The sequence below is a fragment of the Myotis brandtii genome, unplaced genomic scaffold (genome assembly GCF_000412655.1).
Source record: "Myotis brandtii unplaced genomic scaffold, ASM41265v1 scaffold84, whole genome shotgun sequence".
NCBI classification, from domain to species: Eukaryota; Metazoa; Chordata; class Mammalia; order Chiroptera; family Vespertilionidae; genus Myotis; species Myotis brandtii.
This window is the reverse complement of record NW_005371410.1, coordinates 4,728,150-4,754,186: the sequence shown is the minus strand read 5'-3', so window position 1 is coordinate 4,754,186 and position 26,037 is coordinate 4,728,150. Positions and strand designations below refer to the sequence as shown.

Genomic DNA, 26,037 nt, shown 5'->3' with positions numbered 1-26,037 from the left:
CAGAAACACCAATCAGAAAGGATATATGCATCCCTATGTTCATAGCAGCACAATTTACCATAGCTAAGATCTGGAAACAGCCTAAGTGCCCATCAGCAGATGAATGGATTAGAAAACTGTGGTACATCTACAATATGGAATACTACGCTGCTGTAAAAAAGAAAGAATTCTTACCATTTGCAACAGCATGGATGGAACTGGAGAGCGTTATGCTAAGTGAAATAAGCCAGTCAATGAAAGAAAAATACCACATGATCTCACTCATTTATGGATAATAAAGACCATTATAAACGGATGAACAAAAATAGATACAGAGGCAGAGCAGCATGGAACAGACTATCAAACTACAGTGGGAAGGCTGGGGAGGGTTAGGGGGCAGGAGGGGGGGTAAGAGATCAACCGAAGGACTTGTATGCATGCATATAAGCATAACCAATGGACATAAGACACTGGGGGATAGGGGGAGCCAGGGGAATGTCAAGAAGGGGGAAAAAAGGAGACATATATAATACTCTTTGTAATACTTTAAGCAATAAAACAAAATTTAAAAAAAATAAAAAATAAAAAAAATAAAGTACAAAACATTGATTCCTTCCTTTGTAATTTTTTCGATTGTTTCAAACTCAAACAATTTATCATCCTTGAGATCCGATTAACATTTATTCACTCCTATTTGCTTATTTTTTAGTTTAAAGATATTTAGCTACCTGTTAATACCACTTTGTAGCCATGATGTAAGAAAGCCTTGCTTTGGTGTGTTTTTGTTTGTTTGTTTTAGCAGCCTGGGCTTCAACTTCCTCATTTATACAATAAGAAGAGCAGAACCTACCTCATAGGGTCATTTTAAAAATTTCTGTACATATACCCTTGCACACTTGTCCAAGTATTACTATAGAATGTAATTTAAAATAGTGAGTTAAAATATTTTTAATTGAGATAGTTATTCACACATCATGATGATAGCTGTTTGTTATTTTATTGAATTTGTCACTCCAAATATGCTGTCACAGTTTACTCTGCACCAAAAGTATATGAGTTTTCCCATACTCTTAGACCAAGCACATCAAACTCAAAGGCTAACATGGGCCAAATAAACAAGGTTTAAGTTTATGTGGGCCACAAAAAAACAAAAGCTTCAATTTTCATAGAAATGTAGGTTTATTTCGAAAAGTATAGTATAAAAAAAGAACAAGAGCAATGATAAAATTAATGTTTTCTTCCTGACACTTGGCATCTCTTCTCTGCTACTATCTTTCCTACTTCAGGGGAAAGCTTGTTCATAGTGATTACTTTCAAAACTGACCCAAGGTGAATGTCAGTAATTCTGGATCTGACAGGAGACTTATTTCCTTTCATAATTGTAAATAACTGCTCACACTGTTATATTGGCTGGGCTGCAAAAATATTCGTTGTGGGCCACATGCAGCCTGTGGGCCGTGAGTTTGACATGCTTGCCTTAGACCAGTGATGGCGAACCTTTTGAGCTCGGCATGGCAGCATTTTGAAAAACCCTAACTTAACTCTGGTGCCGTGTCACATATAGAAATTTTTTGATATTTGCAACCATAGTAAAACAAAGATTTATATTTTTGGTATTTATTTTATATATTTAAATGCCATTTAACAAAGAAAAATCAACCAAAAAAATGAGTTCACGTGTCACCTGTCATAGGTTCGCCATCACTGCCTTAGACAATCCTGGACTTCATCAGTATGCTTAATTTTTGGTAATTTGATGCATAAAAATGGGATCTTACTTTTAATTTGCATTTTCCTTATTGTTAGTGAAGTTGAACATCTTTTCATATATTTGTTAGTATTAGCATTTCATTCTTTTGTGGACGACTTATTCATATTTTTTACGTTTTTCCCCTTTGGGTATTTGCTATTTATTTATTTATAGTTGTCTTATACTAGGAATAGTAATACTTACTCTGTTATAAATGTGTTTTATAGAAGGTTTGTAATTTTATGCAGTTATAGGTTTATCTTTTTCTTTGTGACTTCTGAGTTCTGTGTCTTACCTAGAAAGACTTTTCCACCCCAAGATTATAAAAATATTTTCTGTATTTAGTTCTAAAACTTTTATAGTTTTGTCTTTTTACATTTAGCTATTTAATCCCTTTGGAATGTAGTTTTTTATATGTGTGGTATGAAGAGAACTCTATTTTTTTCTCCATGATGGTTATCTAGTTGACCCAAAATTTTTTATTGATTAGTTTATTATTTTCACAATGGTTTGAAATTACACCTTTTTCATATAATAAATTTTAAGTTTGTATGGATTTGTTTCTGGACACTATTTTATCCATTGATCTACTTCTGTGCCGATATTACACTATTTCAATTATTATCGTTTTATAGTAAGCTTTGTTAAAGGACTGAGTTCCTTCGAATTATTTTTATTCTTATAACTTGGTTCGTAATCTTTGCTACTTTACTCATCCAAATGAATTTAGAATATTTGCCAATTTCCATTTAAAAAATCTCATTGGAACTTTTAAATTTGAGGTAATTCATTTTTATAACATTGTGTCTTCCCATCTAGAATCATAGCATATTTTTCTCTTTTTCAGAGTCTTTTAAAATACTTTCTAGAAAGTTTTATACTTTTCTTCATCTCTTTTGTATTTTTGAGTAAGGTTGTTCCATTGCAGTTGATAGTTGACCTATCAACCGGGAGGTCACCGTTCGATTCCCATCAGGGTACATGCCAAGATTCTGGCCTCGATCCCCAGTGTGGGGGTTGCAGGCTTCATCCCCATTGTGGGGCGTGCAGGAGGCAGCCAATCAATGATTCTCTCTCAGGTCACCGTTCGATTCCCATCAGGGTACATGCCAAGATTCCGGCCTCGATCCCCAGTGTGGGGGTTGCAGGCTTGATCCCCATTGTGGGGCGTGCAGGAGGCAGCCAATCAATTATTCTCTCTCATCATTGATGTTTCTATCTCTCTCTTCCTCTCCCTTCCTCTTTGAAATCAATAAAAATATATTAACTTTAAAAAAAGAATCTAGTGAAGCATTCTGAGAGTAATGTGGGGTTTTGGAATCAATTTAGTCCCCAAATCCCTGGGGAGGGAAGTTGGGAGACCGGACAGTTTCCAGGACTCAGGTCTCTACTTTGCTTATAGCCTTTAGTATGGAATAGACTTTTTATTGACTTGCATTTTGTAAAATTAAAGTTTGGACAGTTCGTTTGTTGACATTAATTTTAAATCTTTTAGCTTAGTCTACTGACCACCACCATAAAGAACTATGGCACATAACTTTTTAAATTATAAATTAACATCCCAAGTGCTGCCTTAAAAGAAATTGAAAAAAAAATTATAAATCACATAATCCTCGTCTTAATTGAAGTGACTCTACATTCCTATGTGAAGACTTAACAAGTATACATCCAGAAAGAATTGCTTCTATTTTTCCCCCCCAAAATTTATGGGTTTCCATTGTAAAACTGTTTTTTTAATAACTTAATCTTAAGGACTTTAAGTGTCCTGTAGTTAAATATGCTTAGTTTGGAGAGTTAAGAAAATGTAAAACCTATTTTAAGAACCATACTCTGCTAACTTACTTTTTAGGAAAGCAAATTCAACAGGGTTCTATGTGATAATGGGCCAGTGAAGATTTACTGTCTTAGTCATTTCGAGGGCTGAACCTCTTGGTGTTCTGTGCATTCCTAAACTAGTTACTCTGCTGAACTTTGAATTAACAAAATAAAAACCATCAACAGCATAAAAGGAAAGCTGCTGCAATATCCTCTTATCAGGAAAAAAGAGACAAGGCATAAAATCTTCGGCTTTAGGAACAAATAGTAAATCATTTATGCAAGAGAGATTTGGGAGAGGAAATGTGCCATCCAGACAAATAAATAAAATACTGACAGTGCAGTATTAAAATGAATTTAGCAAGCATTTAACCAAAGAGTGAAAATCGCCCGGTTTTAGCTTCAGGCTGGTTGAAGAGCACAAACTTCTTAGGCTGTGTATGCTGACTCGCAGGCAAAATTTTTCTCTCAATTCACATTTTACATGCTTTCCCGTGACACACATTGTCAAATTTTAGATGCACCAAGATTATGGTTCAAGATCAAGGAAGTAAACATGTCTTCACAGAAAGCTATATAAAAGGTTGCAAAGTTCAATGTAAAGAGTGAGATTTATCTGTCCATGTCCTTTCTTGTCAGCTGCTCATTGGTACCTAAGCTCTTTCCCTTTCCCTTATCTCAACTAGAACTTTGGAGATTCCACAAGAACTCAAGTTTAAACCTTCAACTCCCTGACAAGCCTGGCAGGCTCCTGCTCTCCCAACCCCAATAGTCTTTCTTGCTTTTAAAATTTTGTACCATTTAGTACCCATTCATTTGCCAAGTAACCATGTGCTGACTTGTGACTTCTTCCTTTACTATTTTTAAACAATTATTTACTTGTTTCCTGTTGTTGAATGTTTAACATTTATATTTAATCATTTATATTCATTTGCAAGTTCTTTGAAATCAGAGTCTATATATTCAAACATTATTCTTATTTGAATTAGAGGGGAAGAAAGTGGATGGAAAAAATAGTAACGTCTACCTGTATTGGGACTCTCAACTCTTGCAAACCCATGAAGCCAAAGAAACGTGCCCATTTTTAGATGACAAGTGGTATGGTATAGCAGCATGGTTATTATTATTACTATTATCTTGGAGTAACCACCAGCGGCTTAGCAGTAACATCCTGTTAAATATATCTTTCTGGGGAAGCTAAGGGAAAGTGAATTTTAAAAGTGCAAGAAAAGAAAGGCGTCAGTAAGATAGAGTAGAGGGGCCCAATGAGGAGCAGGGCCTGAAGCTGGCCCAGGCGATAGGATGCAGGCCCAGGGAATAGCTGGTCCAGTGAACAAGCAGAAAAGAGGTCTAGGTGAGCATCAAAGATAAGAATGGGGACAAAGTCTGTTCTCTGCACCATGATGCAACCTGGACCAACTTAGATTAAAGAACCAGAGACAAAGCAGGTCCTGTATATCTGAGCCACAGAAACAAGTTCAGGGCTTCAAGCAAGCTACCTCTCCACAGCTACAGAGCTTTTATGCTTTAGTTGAGGATAAAATCTGTTCTAGAATATAAGGATCTCTCAGTGTAGATACCATTCAGGCTACTAAGAAAAAGTCCCTTTTGATCTTGCTATTTTTTTTCCCTCTGTACTTCCTGGCATCCTTGCCCTTCCTTAAGGCCCTGGAATGGTCCTATCTCATTCTCATCAACTCCACCTTCCACAGCTCTGTCTTTTATTCATGTGCTCAGCCTTATCTGAATGCTCCTTCCTGTCTCTTCTGCATTCAGGCTGCCAATGTGAATTCCCTCCTGTAGAGAACCACATTCTCAGGCCTGAGATGCACTGTGAGGCTCCCAGTTTCTGGCTGTCTTAGCATGTGTTTGCAATATCAGTGCCTGGAGTGGCAATAAAGCCCTATTCACAGAAGATGCTATGTCAGACTCCCACACTGACTTCTATTATTCCAAACCTTTGGGTTATTCTAAAGAGCTTTATCTGTCCCTCCCACTTTCCCCAGCATTAGGCCTGTGCCCATTTCTCCTGGCTATTTGTTTAAGTAGAGTGTACCTGTTTGGTTTGTTTGAACAGGAATTAAGAAGTCCTGTTGGTGGTAGCTTACGGAGTTACCCAGGGTCTGTACAGACTTGCTATTTCTCAGATTATTTATACAATTTATTTGTCTACATTCTCTTACCACTGTATCTCTAAAATCCATCTTAATGCAATACAGCCCTTAGTGCCAAACCAATTTTTTTCTAATACATGTTTTCCCTAAAGCCCCAATACCTTCATTCCTTTGTCCTGATTTATTGCTGCTGCCTAACCACAGCTACAAGGCAGAAAAAATAATAATAATAAAAATTTTAAAATCCTAGTAACAAGCACATCAGGATTAACATACTAGGTCTGTTAAACCACCCAACAATGAATTAACTCATCTTTAATTTATTAGCTTGATTCTGATATAAATTCTGAATGAAAAGTAAAAGGTTGTGTAGATTAATAATATTAAAGTTCCAAAACAAACCCCTGAAAAAATAGGAAATGTTAAGCAAAGGGAACTATGCCATCTTTAATTCATTTCTCTGTTCCTAAGCAATTCCATGCATGCAGGATGCAGGCTCAGGACTGCATTTTTAAAAAAGACCCTGCCATACCCAAACCATCAATGTAAGGTATAAACAGCACAGCATATTACTCCAAACCTTAAAGCCTAACTCACAGGTATTCTGTGTGACATTGGCATTAAAAAAATTTTCATTATCTCCTTTCATTAAGTATCACCTGCTTCTGTATGTTCTACACAGATAGGTCTATCATTCTAGAGGCAAAAATTGCAGGTCAAGTACTAGATCAATCCCCAAGCGGCCTCAGAGGTATTAACAGACCTCCATAGTATTCAATCTGCAGCCATAGATTAAGCACTGTGGAGTTGAGGAATCAAAACCAACAATCTGGAGGTGGGGGAAGGGGAACTTTCCTTCCCTCTTCTAGGTTCTTTTGGCTCCTCTAATGATTAAATCTGCATGAGACAGATTAACAAGAGGAAATAACCAAATTTAATTACATATGTATGTATGGGAACCCCACATCCATGAGAGATTCAGAGACAGGGGAAATGAGGTCTATATGACATTCTGGGCTAAGGAAGAGGTAAGGCACCTTGGGCCTCAGAGGGGAAGAAGGTCATTCAAAGGATGACAAGAAGAGCAGATGTTCAGTAAATGGAAGTTTGCCCTGCTCTATAGATAGGTCACAAAATCTTATTTCCTGTGATAACTCTTATTATGGGCAAGGCCCCTAATTTAAATTCTTTAAGAGAGAGGTAAAAGTTTCTCATGAGCCCTTTCAACTACCTTCAGCTCAAAATAATTCACTTGTCTAAGTGGCACATCTTGGGGAGGCCTGCTCTGAACCCCTTCAAATCTTAGAATGAAAAGAACATCAGTGTCAAGGAACTTGGGTTTTCTTGAAACTTTTATTACTCAGTAAAATCTCACTTATTTAACCTGATTGGGAAGGGTAGCCTGAATTTATAAGATGGACACAAGACAACTTATAAATAATGGAAGTGATTTTTTGCTTTCCAGCATGAACAGTTACTTCAGTTCAAGCTCTCAGCATTACCAAATTGTGGTTTCTGTGCCTCCTGCTGGGACTGACAAGAAAAAGTGAAATTGGCATGTTAATTCTACAAACAACTTAGTTAATTTTTTATAAACAACTTAGTTAATCATTAGCTTAAACGTTTTCCTTTCAATATTTACGCCAGCAGGTCTCACAGGACACACTGATGTGTTGCAAGTAACTGAATACGTATTATAGTAGAAGTATCTTGAAAATGATTTACTTTTTAAAATAAACCAGAGATGATTTAAGATTACCATAATAATCTCATGGCCATGTGTTTGCATTTCAATATGCTTTCTTGAGAGAAAAGCAGAGGTATAAACAGCACAGAGATGAAGCCAGGAACCACACATGGGGCTGTGTTGTTTATGCCAAGAACATTATTCTATGTCAGAGGGAAAAAAAAGCAGAACTATTGCTTAACATTATCAATTTTCTTAACTAACCCTTATATCATACAGAGTTAGAACTGAACCTGGCTTACTTACCAATGGTTAGAATTAATTAGGTTTTACTTACTGTCTAAACCTACACGTAGCAAAGAATTTGAACCTTGGAGATTTGCCCACCACTAGCATGTTATTGTGTTGTAGGGAAATGAGGTGTCGTAGGGAAGAAGAGTATAATCTGGAGAAACAGTGGGATCCCCGCTAAGCCTTAAAAGTGGCATCACCTTGGTGAGGTCACCTCAGGCCAGTCTTAGTCTTGCAGGTTGAGAAACTCAACTTTCCTAGGGCTCTATCGTTTCATTCATCAGACTGAGAACTGATTTAGGCGGCTCAATTGTCAAGAGATTGCTATATAGTGTTATTTACTTACAGATATTTAAAAAGTTTAACTATCACCGTCATGGGTAATTGAGAGTTGGCTAAGTAAATATGGACCACCCTTGAGGGCCATAAAAAACACCATGACATCAAATCTCCCCTGGCTTTTATTTATTTATTTTAAAATATATTTTTATTGATTTCAGAGAGGAAGGGAGAGGGAGAGAGAGATAGAAACATTCATGATGAGAGAGAATCACAGATTGGCTGCCTCCTGCACACCTGCTACTGGGGATCAAGCCCATAGCCTGGGTATGTGCCTTGACTGGGAATCGAACTCTGACCTCCTGGTTCATAGGTCGACGTTCAACCACTGAGCCATACCAGCTGCGCTCCCCTGACCATTAGACATGAATATATTTAGGCCATTCCAGATGGACATGTATTTATGTCTGAATTTTAAAGCCCTTGATAAAGGGTGTCACTTCTGGTTTTTACAGTCCTCACCATTGGGAAATACTTTTTAAAAATATATATTTTTATTTATTTCAGGGAGGAAGGGAGAGGGAGAAAGAGAGATAGAAACACCAATGATGAGAGAGAACCATTGATTGTCTGCCTCCTGCATGCTCCTTACTGGGGATCGAGCTGGCAACCTGGGCATGTGCCCTTGACTGGGAATTGAACTGTGACCTCCTGGTTCATGAGTCCACGTTCAACCACTGAGTCATACCGTCAAAGCAGAAAATACCTTTCAACTCATAGACTATATATACTAAGCCCTGCTCCTACAGCTGCACTTGTTTAAGTTCAGAAAATGGAGCTCATGGCATCTCTCTTGGCAATCTGGACTGTAGTTCTTGGAAGAGAGCAAAATGCACTTTTCTTGGTGCCATTGTCCTGTGTTAGAGCACACAGTGATGAGAAAATGCATCTTCATAAGGGCATCCGTTTTCATTAGAAACGGCTTCTTCATAAAACCTGCACATTCTATGGCCCTGAGCTTTGCCTAAAGCAACTGAAGTGTCCTTGCCAATCAAAACTGTTTTTCCTTCAACACTCAGCAGAGCTATATGTAGAGAGATTTCTTTAAAAGCTTTCAGCATGCTCAGCTAAGAGCAGTGTTTTTAGTCTCGCTACACTAGTGTGCTGGTTCCTTTTATCATTCAGACCATCTGTGATGAAGTCTATTTTGTTAACTCAGAAAAACCTCAATTTCTGTAAGACTTTAAGATGAGGCATTAACATATTTTTATGGATTGTGCTACCAGTGTGGTTTTGGAGACTTCTCATTTCTGTTATTAAAGAGAAAAACCCTGCCATCTAAGCATCTCATAAGAAACTATTTTTACATTTATAATCTTTAAAGATGCTTATGGAAAGAAGTGCTTTGAACTCTTTCAGTAAGGTTTAGCTCAGCCTAAAGCTTAACAATAATGTAATTGGAGTGAGGGTGTCTGATCCTACCTGTCAGAGATGCTGCAGAAAGATACATAAATCACAGTCAGAATCTCATCTGAGACCAGTTTAAAAATTAATGTGGCTAAAAGTCATTCCTGTGTGATCTGGTTTCTTAATACCACAGTACACCCTGAATAGTAAGAGTTCAGAGCTGGAATGCGCCTTAAAACTCACTTTACCCAACCCCTTTGCGCCTCAGATGAGCAAACTGAGGCCACACATTCGGACCGGAAAGCACACACTCTCCACTATCCTCTAGTCGGAGTGTGCTTCCTAGAAGCAGTAGCATCACCTGATCACTTGTTAGGAAAGCAGGATCTCAGGCATCACACCAGACCAACTGCATCAGGATCTCCATTTTCACCAGATCTCCACATGGCTCATAAGCACATTAAGGTTTGAGAAACACTGCTCCCTGCCACATTGTTTCCCAAGAGCCATGTGGCAAGACTTTGGAATCAGGTACAACCAGATTTAAAATCCAGATTTTTCCATTAACCAACAAAGTCGCCTTGAGCAATTTGCTTAACTTCTGGTCCTCAGTTTCCTCAATAGTTAAATGCAGGGGAAATACAACCTACACTGGAAGGTCACCATGGAGTTTAAAAGAAATAATGTTTGCATAGTTCCTAGTCAAGTACCTGACCATAGACCCTCAATAAATGCAAACTCCTCCTCCTACTGCTCTTGCTACTACAGCTGTTACAACTGCTGCTGCTGCTACTACTATTATTGCTATGCTGCTTCTACGAGCACTAATGCTGCTGCTGCTGCTGTTACTACTGCTATTGCTGCTGTTACTATTCTTGCTGCTACTACCACTGCTGGTCCTGCAGCTAGAACTACAGCTGCTGCTACTACTGCTGCTCCTGCTGCTGCTTCTACTGCTGCCACCACCACCGACACGAGTATTAGTATCTCAGAGAGGGAAAGTAGCCTGTCATATATTGACCAGTGACCAAAGTGAAACTGGAGCCCAGGACTCCTGACTCACTCCAGTCCAGTTTTCCCTGTACCTCGTCATTTCCCTTCTCTCTCTTAAAAAAAAAAATTTTTTTTTATTGACTTCAAAGAGGAAGGGAAAGGGAGAGAGAGAGAGATAGAAACAGCAATGATAAGAATCATTGATCGGCTGCCTCCTGCACACCCCCTACTACTGGGGATCCAGCCCGCAACCTGGGCATGTGCCCTGACCAGGAATGGAACCGTGACCTCCTGGTTCACTGAGCCACACTAGCCGGGTTTCCCTTCTCTTTTCAGTATAGCTAAATGCTCCAGTCAACCTCCTTATATAAGACAACTCTAATTCGTGGAGTAGGGTGTAGAAAAAGGAGACTGCTTTTTTAAGGTTTCCGTTTAAAACTCCAGGGATAATAAAGCCAATTTACCCAATTCTGTGTCTTCTCAAACTGTCATAGCCTCAGCTCGGTCCGAATTTCTTCTAGGTGCAGTTTCTGTTTCCTTCAACTATGGAATATGGCCTTTCTCTAATTTTGCTTCTGGCCTCCAAAATACTTTCCATAGAAAGTTTTCCTGGATCTGGTAGTACATTTGTTTTCTTAGAAAACAGGATATGTGTTAAATTACAGGGTGACCTTGATGTTTTTTTTAAGATGGTTTTTTGTGTATTTCAGTCTTAGTCCTTTCAGCATTTTTTTTAGTGTACCCACCTCTCCAGATATGTAATTGCACTTTGAATTGTCGTAAAGGGAGAAAAACCCCTCATTGTATAAAAACAGGACTTTGCCATTTTGAAAACTGAAATAGATGTTGACTTCTTTTTTTGAGGTCCCAGAATGACGTCTTGTCCCTGTTCTTAGACCTGAATACATGTGACTTGAGAACACTGACTAAAATGTTAACCTCTCAGCCTCAAATAGACTGGATTACAAACTGTCATAAATCCTCTGGTGGGTGGAATAGCATATTTATGTGGAAAGTATCCAAATATCCCAACAAGATCTGTAAAAGCACTTTGCAACTGTTGATATCTATCAGGTATTCTTCTCCCACTTAATTAAGGAAGTGAAAACAGAAAAACAAGATTATACAGTAAAGCCAGTTTCAGGCCAGCCCCACTGTAGAAGGTAATGCAACTCCACGTTTTATAAGAAATTACATGCCCTAATTTGGATGGACACCAGGAAAGTTGTGCATCTGAGCCCATGTGTTGGCTCTTTATACCAGTGGAAGAGTTCTGGGGTGAATTAGAAACCTTTAAACAAACCCCGGTAGTACTGATGTATGTCATTCATATCCAAAATATGTAAGGAACTCATACAACTCAATAGCAAAAAATAAGCAGAAGAAATTTTAAATGGGCAAAGGACTTTAATAGACATCTTTCCAAAGAAGACATAAAAATGGCCAACAGGTACTAGTATATGAAAAGATGCTCAACATTACTTCTCATCGGGAAAATGCAAATCAAAAGCACAATGAGATGTCACCTCTCACCTGTTAGAATGGTTATTATCAAAAAGTCAAAAGATGACAAGTGTTGGCAAGGGAATTATTGATGGGAATGTAACTTGCTACAACTATTATGGAAAACAGTATGGAAGTTCTTAAAAAAATGAAAAATAGAACTACCATATTATCCAGCAATTCAATTTCTGGGTATATATCCAAAGGAAATGAAAACAGGATATCAAAGAGATATCTGCACTTCCATGTTCACTGCAGCATTATTCACAACTAAAGGCCCGGTGCACGCATTCGTGCACCAGTGGGGTCCCTCAGCCTGGCCTGCGCCCTCTCTCAATCCAGGACCCCTCGGGGGATGTCTGCCAGGCCTGTGGGGATCGGGCTGAAACCAGCAGCCTGACATCCCCCGAGGGGTGTAGTAATGTGCAAGCGGCAGGCAGCCGGGGAGAAGCCTAAGCCCGTGCTGGGTGCCACGCTGCTCCCGCTCATCTTCGCCCCACTGCAGTAGCGCTGCTATGGAGGCGGGAGAAGCTTGTGCCACCGCAGCGCTCACCAGCTGTGAGCCCGCGTCTGGTGCCCATCGGTCAGCTGAGCGGTGCTCCCGCTTTGGGAGTGCACTGACCGCCAAGGGGCAGCTCCTGTGTTGAGCATCTGCCCCCTGATGGTCAGTGCACGTCATAGCAACCGGTTGACCAGTCGTTCGGTCGTTTGGTCTCTTAGGCTTTTATACATATAGATATATCTCAGAACATTATATGTAATTTGCCCAAGTTTACACAGCAAATAAATGGCAGGATTGGAACCCAGGTGCTATGGCGCTAAGCTCTGCTATTTTTTACTATGCTATATCATAAGATTGTTATGTTGCAGTTTTCTTTATACTTAGCTAGTAGATAAATTGGTTATTTTGTGGTACTCGTGAAATCAAAATGGTGAGTTCAATACTTGCGTGTGCCAATTATTGAGGCTCTGCATATATAATATATAAGCTAAAGACTAAATTTTTAATTTCAAAGTCTTCAATTAATTATTAGCTAACCTTTTCAAGTCACAAGACTTGATAGTTTTTCCTTTCAGGGTTACGTGTTATATAAACTACAAATATAAAAAGCAAGCTAAGCATTATTTCAAAAATATCCTAAAGTTGCAATACAAGGGACCAGGTGCGAATACTAGAGTTTAGTAAGAGAGAATTTAAAAGAGACTAGGAACAAGTTATTTGCCTGTTGAACACCTGGATGCTTGCTTTCCATGTTGCTATTTGCATGAAAATCTTCCCCTTAAGTCAGGGTTTATTATAGGTTGGACAAGTTTACAATAGTCAAACATAAACTCAGGAATCAAAATCTCCCAGTGCACTTAAGAAACAAACCCCCTCCCTAATCTGTAGCCAGAGCGCTCCTGGGCCCTGGGACCACCGCATTGTGCCAGCTACTCCAGCACAGACCAGGAGTGTTGCCATGGCGGCAGGGACCCAAGTGCGTGGGCTGGTTTCAATAACCGGCAGCTGCTCACTTCAGAAAAAGCGGGATGACAGCCCAGTTCTGAATGAGCGTTGTTTTTTTTTTTCCCTCTGGGCTTTGACCTGACCTGAATATTGTTTTCTCATTGAATTTCCTTTTATTTGTTTATTTTTAGATATCAACTTTCCTTGAACTTTCCTTTTCATTTGTGTTGCTGTTGGCAGGACTGTAGACTTCTCTGTTCTTCTGTAGAAATTTTTTTTTTCTTTAACAGTTCCTGAGCTTTTCCTTGTGCCTCCTTACCTACCTCTCCAACACACACAGACACATACACGCATACACTCCACTTTGCCTCATTTTATAAGGACCCAGAACAAGGAAAGTGGGGAGAGGTAGAAAAGGGTAAAGGGGGAATAATTGGTAATGGAATAAGACTTGACCTGAAGTGGTGAACACAATACAATACACAGATGATGTACTGTAGAGTTGTGTGCCTGAAACCTATATAATTTTATTAACCAATGTCACCCCAATAAATTCAATTTAAAAAAAGGCCCAGAACAAGTCCATGGAATTTATTTACTCTAAGAACTTTGAAGGCCAAGATAGCTGCTCTCCCCGCCCCCACCCCCCCCAAAAAAAACACCACCACACACACAAACACAAAAAACAACCCTCCATGATTCATCCATCTACTGGCACATTTTCTTTGCCCTGTGAAAATATGGAATAGAAAATATGACTCTTACATTATTGTGGGCATAATCAGAGAATCTATGTTTAATCCTAAACATATTCTCAATTCACAACCCGTTGTTTTTTTCTCTTTGTTTATGTGTTGGCAAAATGCAAAGAATATAAAAATATAAACACTATTAATATGACTTCTGACTTCTCACAGGGATTGCAGGAAAGCTATTCTTAATGTAAGACAACAGCTGTACTATATTTGAGGTTAATTGTGCCCCCTCCAAGTCTTAAGGAGTTTGGCATAATTTGGAAATAAGGCTTATACTGCTGTTGAACTTTTTAAAAATAAATTTGAAACAATCTGTATACAAGTTGTTACTAAAGACTGTCAGAGAAAAATGTTTGTGGACAGGGTTTCCAAAAGGCTGACAGAATCCAGAACTTGCTTGGTATTCAAAGGAGAGCTCATCCAACATTATCCTGCACAGTGTATAATTACTTGCATGTTGGGAGCCAAAAAAAGGGAATGCATTCCTGTGAGTGTGTTTATACTGAAGAGTTTGAGAAGCAAAACAATTCAGCAAGCATTCTTCAGTCCCAGCATCTGGGAATAATTAATTTGCTTGCTATGGTTTATAGTATGAAGTTGAGAAAGTTGCATCTCTGCATTGAAACCATTTGCCTTAGTTAAAGCTTTCTGCTTTAAGGTTTAACATTGTAGCTAATTTTAGTAAATCTGTTTATTTTTAATCTGAAAACGCTGTGACAAGGAAGAACCTTCTGCTTGTGATTTCTTGATCATTTTCTTTTCTGTCTTATTCCCCCTGTGTTCAGGAAGCAGCACTCACACACCTCCTGCTCCCTTCTTCCTTGCAGTGTAATGCTGTAGGGGCAGAGAGCTCTCAGAAGTGAGGCAGGCCCTGGAAAGGTAGTAGGGTTTTTACATAGTATTTTCAGTAAACACATATCTAAGCTCTGAAGAGTTCTCTGGAATATAGAATGTATTTTTGTTCCATTTTACAAATCTTAGGCTAGGACACCGGAGATTGTCCTGTGAGTCTCACAATCTATGAACATAATGAAAGTTTTGTGACAAGTGCTGATGGATTATGATAGGTGCTACATCCCTTTAATTGTGACTTTTGGGAAGGAAGTACTATGTATACCTGTAATGTCCTCTCTATCCAATCTAACACCTCAACATATTACAGGAGACTTATCAGTCCCTGGGGCTTCTCCTCCAATTTCTCTCTAAGACGTGCTGGGATGAAACGCAAGTGTTATTCTGACCTTAGTTTGTTTAATTCTGGATTTCAAAATAAGGTCAAGTGTCTTATTTTTGTTGACTGGGTGCTCCAAGTGTTTAACAGCGTTAAAGGTTTTCTGTAACACTTTCGAATGCTCGTATTTTACAACCTCTAGCTATTTGCTTTTGAATCCTGGTGAGAAACAAACAGAGGAACTTCCTAAATAGAGCCAGGTTTTCATTCCCCCACCCCAGCCCCACTCTTTTCTCAGGGTTTATCTCCACAGTTGGACAACTGTTTCAAATTGCTTGTGCCCTATATTTCTGGTTTCACTGGACTAATTTTTTACAATGTCATTGTCCTTTGTGGTAAAAATGATAACTTCTAGAAGGATTTCTGCTTATATGGGGGTTGTTCTCACAGAGTAACCGGCCTGAGGTCCAGGCCTCAAGCTGGCATGCACACTGCCCCAGAGACAGACGGTGCTTACTCAGAGGAGCTGTTTTTGCTTTTTGCCTCTACACGCTCCGTCTCTGTACATTGTGACACCTTCCTGTTCCATCCTTCAGGGATTAGATGCAGGGATTGGACGTTATTTAGTGACTAAGTACTCTCAAGCCATAGCTCTCCAAAGCCAGTGTATGGTCAAGACTGGATTGGTACTGGTTGGCCATGAGTTTTCCCAGATCAGTTTTCTGGTACAAAAAAAAAAAAGACAGAAAGAAAAGAAAGAAAAGAGTAAGCTCCATGAGTACAGGGACCTTCCCTGTCATACTTACTGTTGTATCTCATCACACAGAATTCCTAATGCATATCACTTAATAAATATTTGACCAATGAATGAATAAAAGGATGTATGAGGGAGGTGAGTTTTTCCTGAAGCTGGATATTTTCATTTTCAGAACAAAAACTTCTGATACTATGTCCTTACCTTTTTGCCTTTATAACGTGTTTATTTTGTAAAAATTATCATATAAAGTATAAGTGTTAGTGAGGAGATTTCAGGCAAAAGGGAAATATTAAGCGACTTGATGTAAGTTTCCAAAACTCTTACAATGGTCCATAAAATTCAAAATCTGGAAAGCACTGCCCCAAAGCATGTTCTTTCTTGCTGTTGCCTTGTCTCTTGTGATGTTACTCTTTTCTTCCTAAAATTTGCATCAGAAAGGGTAACAACAACAACAACAAAGAGTTAAAGTATAGGAGCCAAAGTGAAAAACATAATTCACATTCAGAGTTACCAACACTGATGAGCATCTGCTTTGTGTCAGACCCAATGCTATGCACATATCATGCTATCCTGCTTAAGTCTTGAGGGCTATGCATTTTTATTTCCCTTTTACAGAGGAGGTGACAGGAGAGCTAGATTTTGGGTGGTCCATGTTCTCCATATTAAAGGAGACCTAGAGGGCTAAGGAGGTCCAGGAGAGCCTAATGAAAGATGTGGGCTGCACTGAGCCTTGCTGGTCAAGGGCAATTTGGTTGGGAAGAGAAGACATTGTGATACGGGCAAAGATGAGAGGAAGACTAAGTATCATGTAGTTTGGAACAGAGTCCAGACTGACCTGAATGGAACACAAGCAGCAGATACGAAGACTGTAGATTCACAGGTTATTGGACAAGATCATCATTTAGCACAGCGGTTCTCAACCTGTGGGTCATGACCCCTTTGGCTGTTGAACGACCCTTTCACAGGGGTTGCCTAAGACCATCCTGCATATCAGATATTTACATTACGATTCATAACAGTAGCAACATTACAGTTACGAAGTAGCAATGAAAATAATTTTATGGTTGGATCACAACAGGAGGGACTGTATTTAAAGGGCCAGACGGTTGAGAACCACTGATACAAAGCTTCAGAACTTGGTATGTTCTGGAGCTTGCTCATTTCACAGTCAATGCCCTGAACGAAATGTTTGTCTCTTTAAATTTGTTTGTTGGCTTCACATGATTTTCCTTGAAAAGATGATTGTGCTCTTAACTACTGGGCATGTTTTCCCGTAAAAAAGATTCTCTTCAGCCCTGCCGGCATGGCTCAGTGGTTGAATGTCGACCTATGAAACAGAAGGTGAGGGTTAGATTCCCGGTAAGGGCACATGCCAGGGTTGCGGGCTCAATCCCCAGTCTGGGGCGTGCAGGAGGCAGCTAATCAATGATTCTCTTTCATCATTGATGTTTCTATCTCTCTTCCTCTCCTTTCCTCTCTGAAAACAATAAAAATATATTTAAAAAACAAAAGATTCTCTTCAGGCCTTAGTACACAATCTTATGGGACTTCAAGCATAATCAGTCAATAGCCCTGTTGCTGAGTATGCAATGCAGTTTTCGTTTTCTATAAGAGCCCAGACTATTGAGTTAGAAGTTTCCAAGAGGAGCAGAAGCTCAGCCTATTATAAGTTTCCAGCCCATTAATGCATCCTTAATCTTGTAAAGTCCTACTTTTTCCAACAGTGGTAGCCTGTGGATCTAAGGATATGTCCACCATTGTTAACTCTGAGTCATCTCACTTGAAGAGTGAAAAGTTGATGAACTTTTTATGGCACACATATGGCTTTATATATGTAAAACTCCTAGTTCAATGCCATGTGATAGGTGTTTGATAAAGTATAGCTACAGTGGATTCTTATTATTTGTGGGTTGTGTGTTTGGGAATTCGTCTGTTCCCTAAAATTTATATGTAACCCTCGAATCAATGCTTGTGGCACTTTCATGGTCATTTATGGGTATGGGAAGAACAGTGAAAAATGTGAGTCAGCTGACAGACACATTCCCAGCTGAGGTTGAACAAGGCGATGCTCTGCCTTCTCTTTCAGCTCCTAGGCTGTAAACAAGTGGTCTATTTAGTGCCACATTTTTCACATTTTTTTTTGGCTGTTTGTTGGTGATTTTGCTTTTTAAAAGGACTCCCAAATATTGTGCTGAAGTGCTTTCCAGTCTTCCTAAGTACAAGAAACACACGAAAATATGAGTGTTTAATAAGCTTTGTTCAAGCCTAGGTTTCAGTGTTGTTGACCATGAGTTCAATCTTAATGACTCTATAATATACATTAAAGAAGGAAATAAGGTGTCTTTAAAAAGTAATACATGTAGCCCTGACCGGTTTGGCTCAGTGGATAGAGCGTCGGCCTGCGGACTGGAAGGTCCCAGGTTCGATTCCGGTCAAAGGCATGTACCTTGGTTGCGGGCACATCCCCAGTGGGGGGTGTGCAGGAGGCAGCTGATCGATGTTTCTCTCTCATCAATGTTTCTGACTCTCTATCCCTCTCCCTTCCTCTCTGTAAAAAAATCAATATTTTTTTTAAAAAAGTAACACATGTAAAACAAAGTTACGTGTTGATTGGTTGATGAAAATCTGACCACAGGCTCACATGAACCTAGCCCTGTATTTTCCCTGGGAGCAGTGACTTTCCAGCGTTTCCAGTGACTTTCTAGAACATAATAAACACAAATCGTGAAAATCTACTGCTTTTATCATTGTAGTAATTCAAGAAAGCCAAACTGTGTGGTTGCTGCCTAAGTCCAATCTATTCAGTGTGTCAATAATTTTAAGGTTATAGCAGATCTTAACTTCTCTCCTCTGTTTCAACCTTACCAAGACTCTCAAAGTGGTCCACATTCAATTCAATGTCCCTTCAGTTCTTGAGCCAAGCTTGTCTAAGGCAGAACATTAATAATCACTGCCTCAGGCTTACTATTTGTTAAGCTTGGCATGAAGTCAGACTCCCACCCCCTACTACTCCTGCCAGACCTGAGTGCCCATTAGGGTGACCTCAGGTTGAATCCTCAAGTCTATTTTACGGCCCATCCTCCTGGAATCCGGAGTCCAAGGATGAGCCCTAAGGGTCCACCTCACCACTGAATCTCATTACCTCAGCATTTCCTGTAACTGAGCATCGGTCATGTGTCAGGCATCCACCCAGTCGAGTTTTTACTCTCACAGGAGAGAGAGACCCATATAATGTAGTCAATGATGTGTAGATGATGATGTTGTGGGAGTATGGAGGAGGGATGTTAAATACAGCAGGAAGTCTTCCCTTGCCCATGGTCCAAACTCTCATGCAGGACAGTTCCTCCAAATCCCATCCTGAGTCCCTCTCACAGGCCACTGCCTAGTCCTTGCTCCCTGGCCTCCCTGCCAACTAAAAGAGCTATTGTCCCAGCTTGTCTCAGGCCAAGCCTTTAGGAATTCAGGAAGGTCAATATAACCACTAGTCTTACATGTTTTTCTGAGAAAATATTTACTACTAATAAAGATGAAATTTCTCTGAGGTCATGGAGAGGTAGATAGCATTATGCAGGTACCAGCATAATAGGCAATCCATGGAGAGGTCAGATTATTCCCAGCTGGACATGGAATTCCATGTCCAGAATCCATAGCTGATATTACAGGGGACTGGGCCTGGGGAAGAAAGATTGGTTAGGAAATTCACAGAGACTTCAAGAAATAGGTCAGAGCTGCCGTCCTCATCCCCACTGTGCCAGGAGGAGACTACAAATCCAAAATGGAGTCTATAAGGCACACAGATCCAATGTCACTGTAGGAATTGTGATTTGGGCCCCAGGGAAGTGGAATAGCAGCATGACTTCAGGAACACTGAGAGTCAGGGTCCGGTTGCAGGATCACACTGCCCCAGGAGTTCTGGTCTGAGCTCAAAAAGAATCTTGCATCTCCTCATCTGCCTCCTGGAGGCTGGCAGAAACAAAGCAGCAGGCCAGGAGAACCCTGCTATGCCACTTGGGCCAAGCAAGCCTTTTCCAGTGCAGATTAAACTCTGAGACCCAGGCATAAGGGGATTAGGTAGGCAGTTTGGCAACCTTCCCTGACAAAACCCCTGAAGCCTTTTAGCTGCCTGTGAGTAGAGATTCATTGAAAAAACTGGGGTAAGGATAGGGATGGGACACGGACAAGAGCTAAGACAAGGCTCTATGATAACTGCCAAGGCTGACATCCTGTTGCTTGTTCTAAAAGATGAACATATCTACAAATCATCCCTAGGATGCTCAAGTTCACACTACTGCTTACTGCAATTCAAAAGGGGTAATGTATATGCAAACATATCCTTTAACTTATCACTGAGTGAATGCTAGGCATTGAGACTGTTTAAAAGCTAGTCATGTAAAATAGGCTTGATAGCCCCTATTTGTGGGGAAGTGCTCTCTAATGCTAAGTGTTTTATATACATTACTAGAGGCCCGGTGCACAACGTTAGTGCACTCGGGCGGGGGCGGGGGTGGTCCCTCAGCCTGGCCTGTGTGCTTTAGCTGTCCAGGAGCCCTCAGGGGATGTCCCACTGATGGCTTAGGCCTGCTGTCAGCCCGGCTTGTGGCTGAGCAGCACTCCCCCTGTGGGAGAGCACTGACCACCAAGGGACAGCTCCTGCGTTGAGTGTCTGCCCCTGGTGGTCAGTGTGCATCATAACAACCAGTTGTTCCACCGTTGGGTCGATTTGCATATTACCCTTTTATTATATAGGATTCCACTCAATCTTCCCCACAACCATAAGAAGTAGGTCCTATAGTATTATTTGTATTTTATAGATGGGGAAACCCAAGTTCACAGAGTATCTAATCCAGGCCATGCAGCTAATTCATGAGCAGCATAGCCAGTGGTCAAGCCCATGTATGTGTTGATTCCAAAGACAGTGCATTGATTTCAAAGACTGAACATACTGCCGTGTCTTTGTTTCACACATTTGGCTGAGCTGTCTCTTCACTCGTTGTCTGCAAAAGTTAGTCCTGCAACTCCAGTTCTGGCCTCCTCTGTCAGTCAGAGAGCACAGGGGATCTTGAGGAGGGCCTGGTTCTGTGGAAGAGCTCCCTCCTATACAACAAGCCCACAACCACCAAGCTCTGGGGCCTTCTCTGGCAGCTCTTACATTCCTTCTAACTGCCACAAAGCAGGACACATTCCTGACTGGGTGGAGGGAAGAATTCCTAGCATTCATTGCCATCTATCCTCCCTTGAGCTCCTACTCTCCAGTGGGATGGAGAGGAAAAAAACACCTTCATTTTTAATGTTTGGAATTACTCTGAATTAAGTCCCACTCTCCAAGCCATAAGAAGCAGGGAAAAGGGAGGGAGGGTGAGTCAGAACCAGAGAGACATGTTCTTCGTATAACATGCTTCAGGATTATTGAATCAGAAACTCACATTCTTCCTCCATAGTCTCTAGGGCCTGTAAGGTCCTTGCATTTGATCTTCATCGTTGACAGGCGGTCTCTGTTCTTTGTCATTCTTATGCATGATAGTGTCTTAATATCAGTTATACTTTGTAAATAGGACAGTCCAGATATTTGGAGAAATACTGCCTGTCTGCAACAATAGCACATGTTACTTCGATAAATGAATGTATACTTTGCCATGTTTTATCATTTAGATCAGTGGTTCTCAACCTTCCTAATGCCAACCCTTTAATACAGTTCCTCATGTTGTGGTGACCCCCAACCATAAAATTATTTTCGTTGCTACTTCATAACTGTAATTTTGCTACTGTTATGAATCATAATGTAAATAGCTGATATGCAGGATGTATTTTCATTGTTACAAATTGAACATAATTAAAGCATAGTGATTAATCACAAAACAATATGTAATTATATATGTGTTTTCCAATGGTCTTAGGCGACCCCTGTGAAAAGGTCGTTCGACCCCCAAAGGGTTGTGACCCACAGGTTGAGAACCGCTGATTTAGATAATCTCATTTGATCTTCACAAGAAATCTGTGAGGTTGTCATTATTATTTCCATTTCATCGAGGAGGAATCTATGCTGAGAAGTGAAGTAACTTGACTGCTGTCAAACAATTGTCAAGGCAGAAGTGGTGTGTGCCCAGGTCTTCTGACTGCCCTCCACTATGTTTCGCTCAAGGCCTCTCATTAGGCCATCACAGATGCTGCAAGGTGGCGTCTGCCCAGTTAGTGGGTACCTTCTGATTCTCCTTCCTGGAGAGGGATTTCCGTGAAAGACTGGGGATTTAAAGGACCAGGCAGGGGAGCACCAGAGAGCTGGCTAGGGTACAAGGTCAGAATGTCTTTGCAGCGGCAAAGTGTGAGACAGGAAGAGTGAACCAGTATTTTAAGGAAGCTGAGTCAAAACAAGTCAACCACGTAAGCAGTGATTTTCAAGGTATGGACTATAGCCAGCTGATAGGTCACAAGCATCCTCCTGATGTTTCACAAACTGATTCCAAAATACACATCTCTTCGTTGGATCTTAGCAAATGGCTTTTGATGCCCTAGGTTTTCAGTGTGTGTGTGTGTGTGTGTGTGTGTGTGTGTGAAGGCTACTTATTAATAACTGCTGAGTTGTTAAGAATTGAAGTATTTGGTATTCGTAAATAAAAATTTAGCACATGACTAGAGTTTACTGAGGTCTTAACTGAATATTCACCTGGCTTCCAGGCAACACTTGGCAATATTTGCAAAGCTCCGATATAAACATGTATGGGGGTTCATAACGAGCCACCCGAGATGTGCCTCACTGGTATACAGATTATTTTGATCCAAAGGCGACTTTAGCCACAGGCTCAAGAGAAACTTCTGCCTCTGCCTTAACTACCTTGAAGAACTTGAATTAGGGTTCTTCCCCATTATAAGAGATTAGTAGAGATAACCTTTTCTTTTATTTTCTTTTTTACCTATCTGCAGGGCACAGCAAACCTCTATTTACTAAACATCTGTACTTTTTATTGTCCGGTAATAACCATTTGAAGCTCTCAAGTCACCTTATCTTATCCCTGGGTCAGATATGCCCAGGTTTTCTTTCTGTCTCTGAACCTCTCCTGCATGTGGGGCCTCTGACTCTCTCATGTATGCAGGGTTCCCCTACATGTGTATGTATTAAATTAAGCTATTTTTTTCTTGCTAATCTGTCTCATGTCTATTTGTTTATTAGACCATTCAAAAAGAACTTAAGGGTAGAGGAAAGTCTCTTCCTCTCCCACACAGGCGTGGGTGGATTATTGAAGTGTCCTCAATTTGGGGGAAGATTGCTTTGTTATTAGTATCAATGCCATATTGAGTTGATTGTTTTTTCAAGGGTTACTATTCCAGCTTTTTAGTTATAAACTACCATTCATTCACCTCCATTGTCATCTATTTTGTTTGAGGTGCATTGTTTGATTAATCCTACAGTATGATAGTGATGTCTATATAGGGCAACACAACTTATGACCTATAAGTTTGTTGATGTCAGAATGTCCAAACCTAAAGAAGAAAACAAAACATTCAAATCTGTAGGAAAAATTTTTTTTTGTTAATCCTCACCCCAGGATATTTTTTTCCATTGATTTTTATAGCGAGTGGGAGGGCGGGAGGGAGGGTAAGGAAGAGACAGAGAGACAGAGAGACAGACGGACATTGGTGTGAGAGAGACAGATCAATCAGTTGCCTCCCGCATGAATGAGCGAACCTGCAACCCAGATATGTGCCCTTGACCAGGAATCAAACCCACAACCCTTCCGTGTGCAGGCTGATGCTCCAACTACTTACCCACACAAGCCAGGGCCTGTAGAAAGTTTTTATAAATATTTATTTGAACCAAACAGAGGATACACCTGAAAACAAGATCTCAACAAACTGAGATAAATGCTTTGGACAATAACAGTTTGCAGTTTCTTTTTGTGCATTTGAGATTCAGGAGAGAACCTAAGAAAGATTACATGAAGGTAGGATTTACAGGATAGTAAAGATTATGTGCTCTCTTGAGGGTGGTTGTGGTTTATTTCAAAGGTGTGTTTACCTAGATCAGTGATGGCGAACCTTTTGAGCTCAGCATGGCAGCATTTTGAAAAACCCTAACTTAACTCTGGTGCCGTGTCACATATAGAAATGTTTTGATATTTGCAACCATAGTAAAACAAAGACTTATATTTTTGATATTTATTTTATATATTTAAATGCCATTTAACAAAGAAAAATCAACCAAAAAAATGAGTTCGCGTGTCACCTCTGACACGCGTATCATAGGTTCGCCATCACTGACCTAGGTGCACAGAAACAATGAACAGGGCTTGCTTAAGGCAAAGATAAACCTTTTACTTAAAAAGTTATATGCCTAGGGTGTGACTATCCACCATAACCTGCCCAGTTAGGAATTTATGATCAGATCACCCTGTGAAGTTACTTTCCATAGAACCCTCTCCCCCCCTTTTTTTTTCCATTCACAGGCTTTCTATAACAAAATGTTAAAACAAATATGGATTGTCGTATACATAGGAACCATCCATACCAATATTTTTAAAGCTGGTAGCTACAAAATCCACACAAAATGTGTTTGCATAGCGATAGTTCATTGCTATCAGGGAATTCTTTATAAAGCAGGAAAGGCTGGGGTATGTGTGTCTCGGAGCCTTTTGCCCCACCTAGGTGGCCCTCAGTCAAAAAACTTTGAGGCCTTAGCTGGTTTGGCTCAGTGGATAGAGCATTGGCCTGTGTACTGAAGGGTCCCAGGTTCGATTCTGGTCAAGAGCACATGTCCGATCCCCAATAGGGGGCGTGCAGGAGGCAGCAGATCAATGATTCTCTTTCATCATTGATGTTTCTATCTCTCTCTTCCTCTCTGGAAAAAAAAAATTTTTTTTTTTTAATGTTTGAGAATCACTGAGCAGAGAGGGAGAACTTGGGTTCATTTTAGTGGGATAGAAAGAACTACAGAGACCAGAAGAGAGTGATCATTTTGAAGGAAGTCTAGGAGGTAGAAATTGGAGAGATTTCTGGTGCTAAAGAAATGATGTCTTCAGTGTCATTGGATGGGGAAGGATCATTTAACAGTGAACATGTCTTCAGGTACTCCATATGGTAGTCTAGTTTGTATACCATGCAACAGTCCCTGCCAGGGCCTTTGGGGCTGAATTCCAGCTGTCCTTCATTGACCATGAACCCTAGTGCTAGGGAAGAGAGACCTTTTTGTAATTTGTCCACCTCAACAGAATGCCTTTTAGTAAATGAATTAAGAGGACCATATGTGGCTTCCGGTCAAAATGGCAGATAGTTAAATACTGTACTTGCCTTTGCCTGTGACAACATCAAAATTACAACTAAACTGCAGAACAGCCATCACTGAGAACTACCTGAAGCCTAGCTGAACAAGAGCCCTATAACTAAGGATATACAGGAGAAACCACACTGAGACCAGTAGGAAGGGTGGGGACTCAGAATGGGCTGGCCTCACACCCACATGTGGTGGTTAAAAATCGGAAGGGATATCTCGACTGTGGAGGACCCCACCATGGGGAGTGAAGGGTCCCAGCCCCACACCAGGCCCCTCAGCCCAAGGTTCGAGGACCGGGAAGAAAAGCCCCATTAACTTCTGGTTGTGAAAAGCAGTAGGAATTGTGGCTGAGTGAGACCAAGGGCTGCTGGAGTCCCAGGTGTTCCTCTGAAAGGGCCTGCGTACTGACTTATTGATGGATTCACTTGCTCTGAGCTCAAAAGGTACCAGGGACATATGGGGGAAGAACTGAAATGTCATCTGCAATAACAGATGCAGGAGGCGTGCAGGAGGCAGCTGATCAATGATTCTCTCTTATCATTGATGTTTCTCTCTCTCTCTCTCTCTCCCTTTTTCTTCCTCTCTGAAATCAATAAAAAAAATAAAAAATAACTGAAAACTCCTTAAATGAAGCAGGTCACCATAGAGCTACCCTCTTCAAAAAGCAGCTCTACATCTATCCTGGAATACAATTTCATGAATACCTTATTATAAGCTTTATACCATTGTTAATCATTGTCTATGTCCATTTCATAAAGTGATTATTGTCTTCAAGTAAACCTTAGTGAATTGTAAAGTTCAGATATTTTTTAAAATATCACTAAAGA

At 40.3% G+C, this 26,037-nt stretch overlaps 1 long non-coding RNA gene across 1 annotated transcript in view; it reads right to left on the bottom strand.

The window, feature by feature from the left end:
- Nucleotides 1-10,849, bottom strand: part of LOC106724478 — a 25,928-nt gene extending 15,079 nt beyond the window's left edge. The window contains exon 1 of the long non-coding RNA XR_001360282.1: nt 10,780-10,849. This is a non-coding gene — a long non-coding RNA (uncharacterized LOC106724478). The remainder of the gene's footprint in view (nt 1-10,779) is intronic.
- Between the last annotated feature and the right edge of the window lie 15,188 nt (nt 10,850-26,037).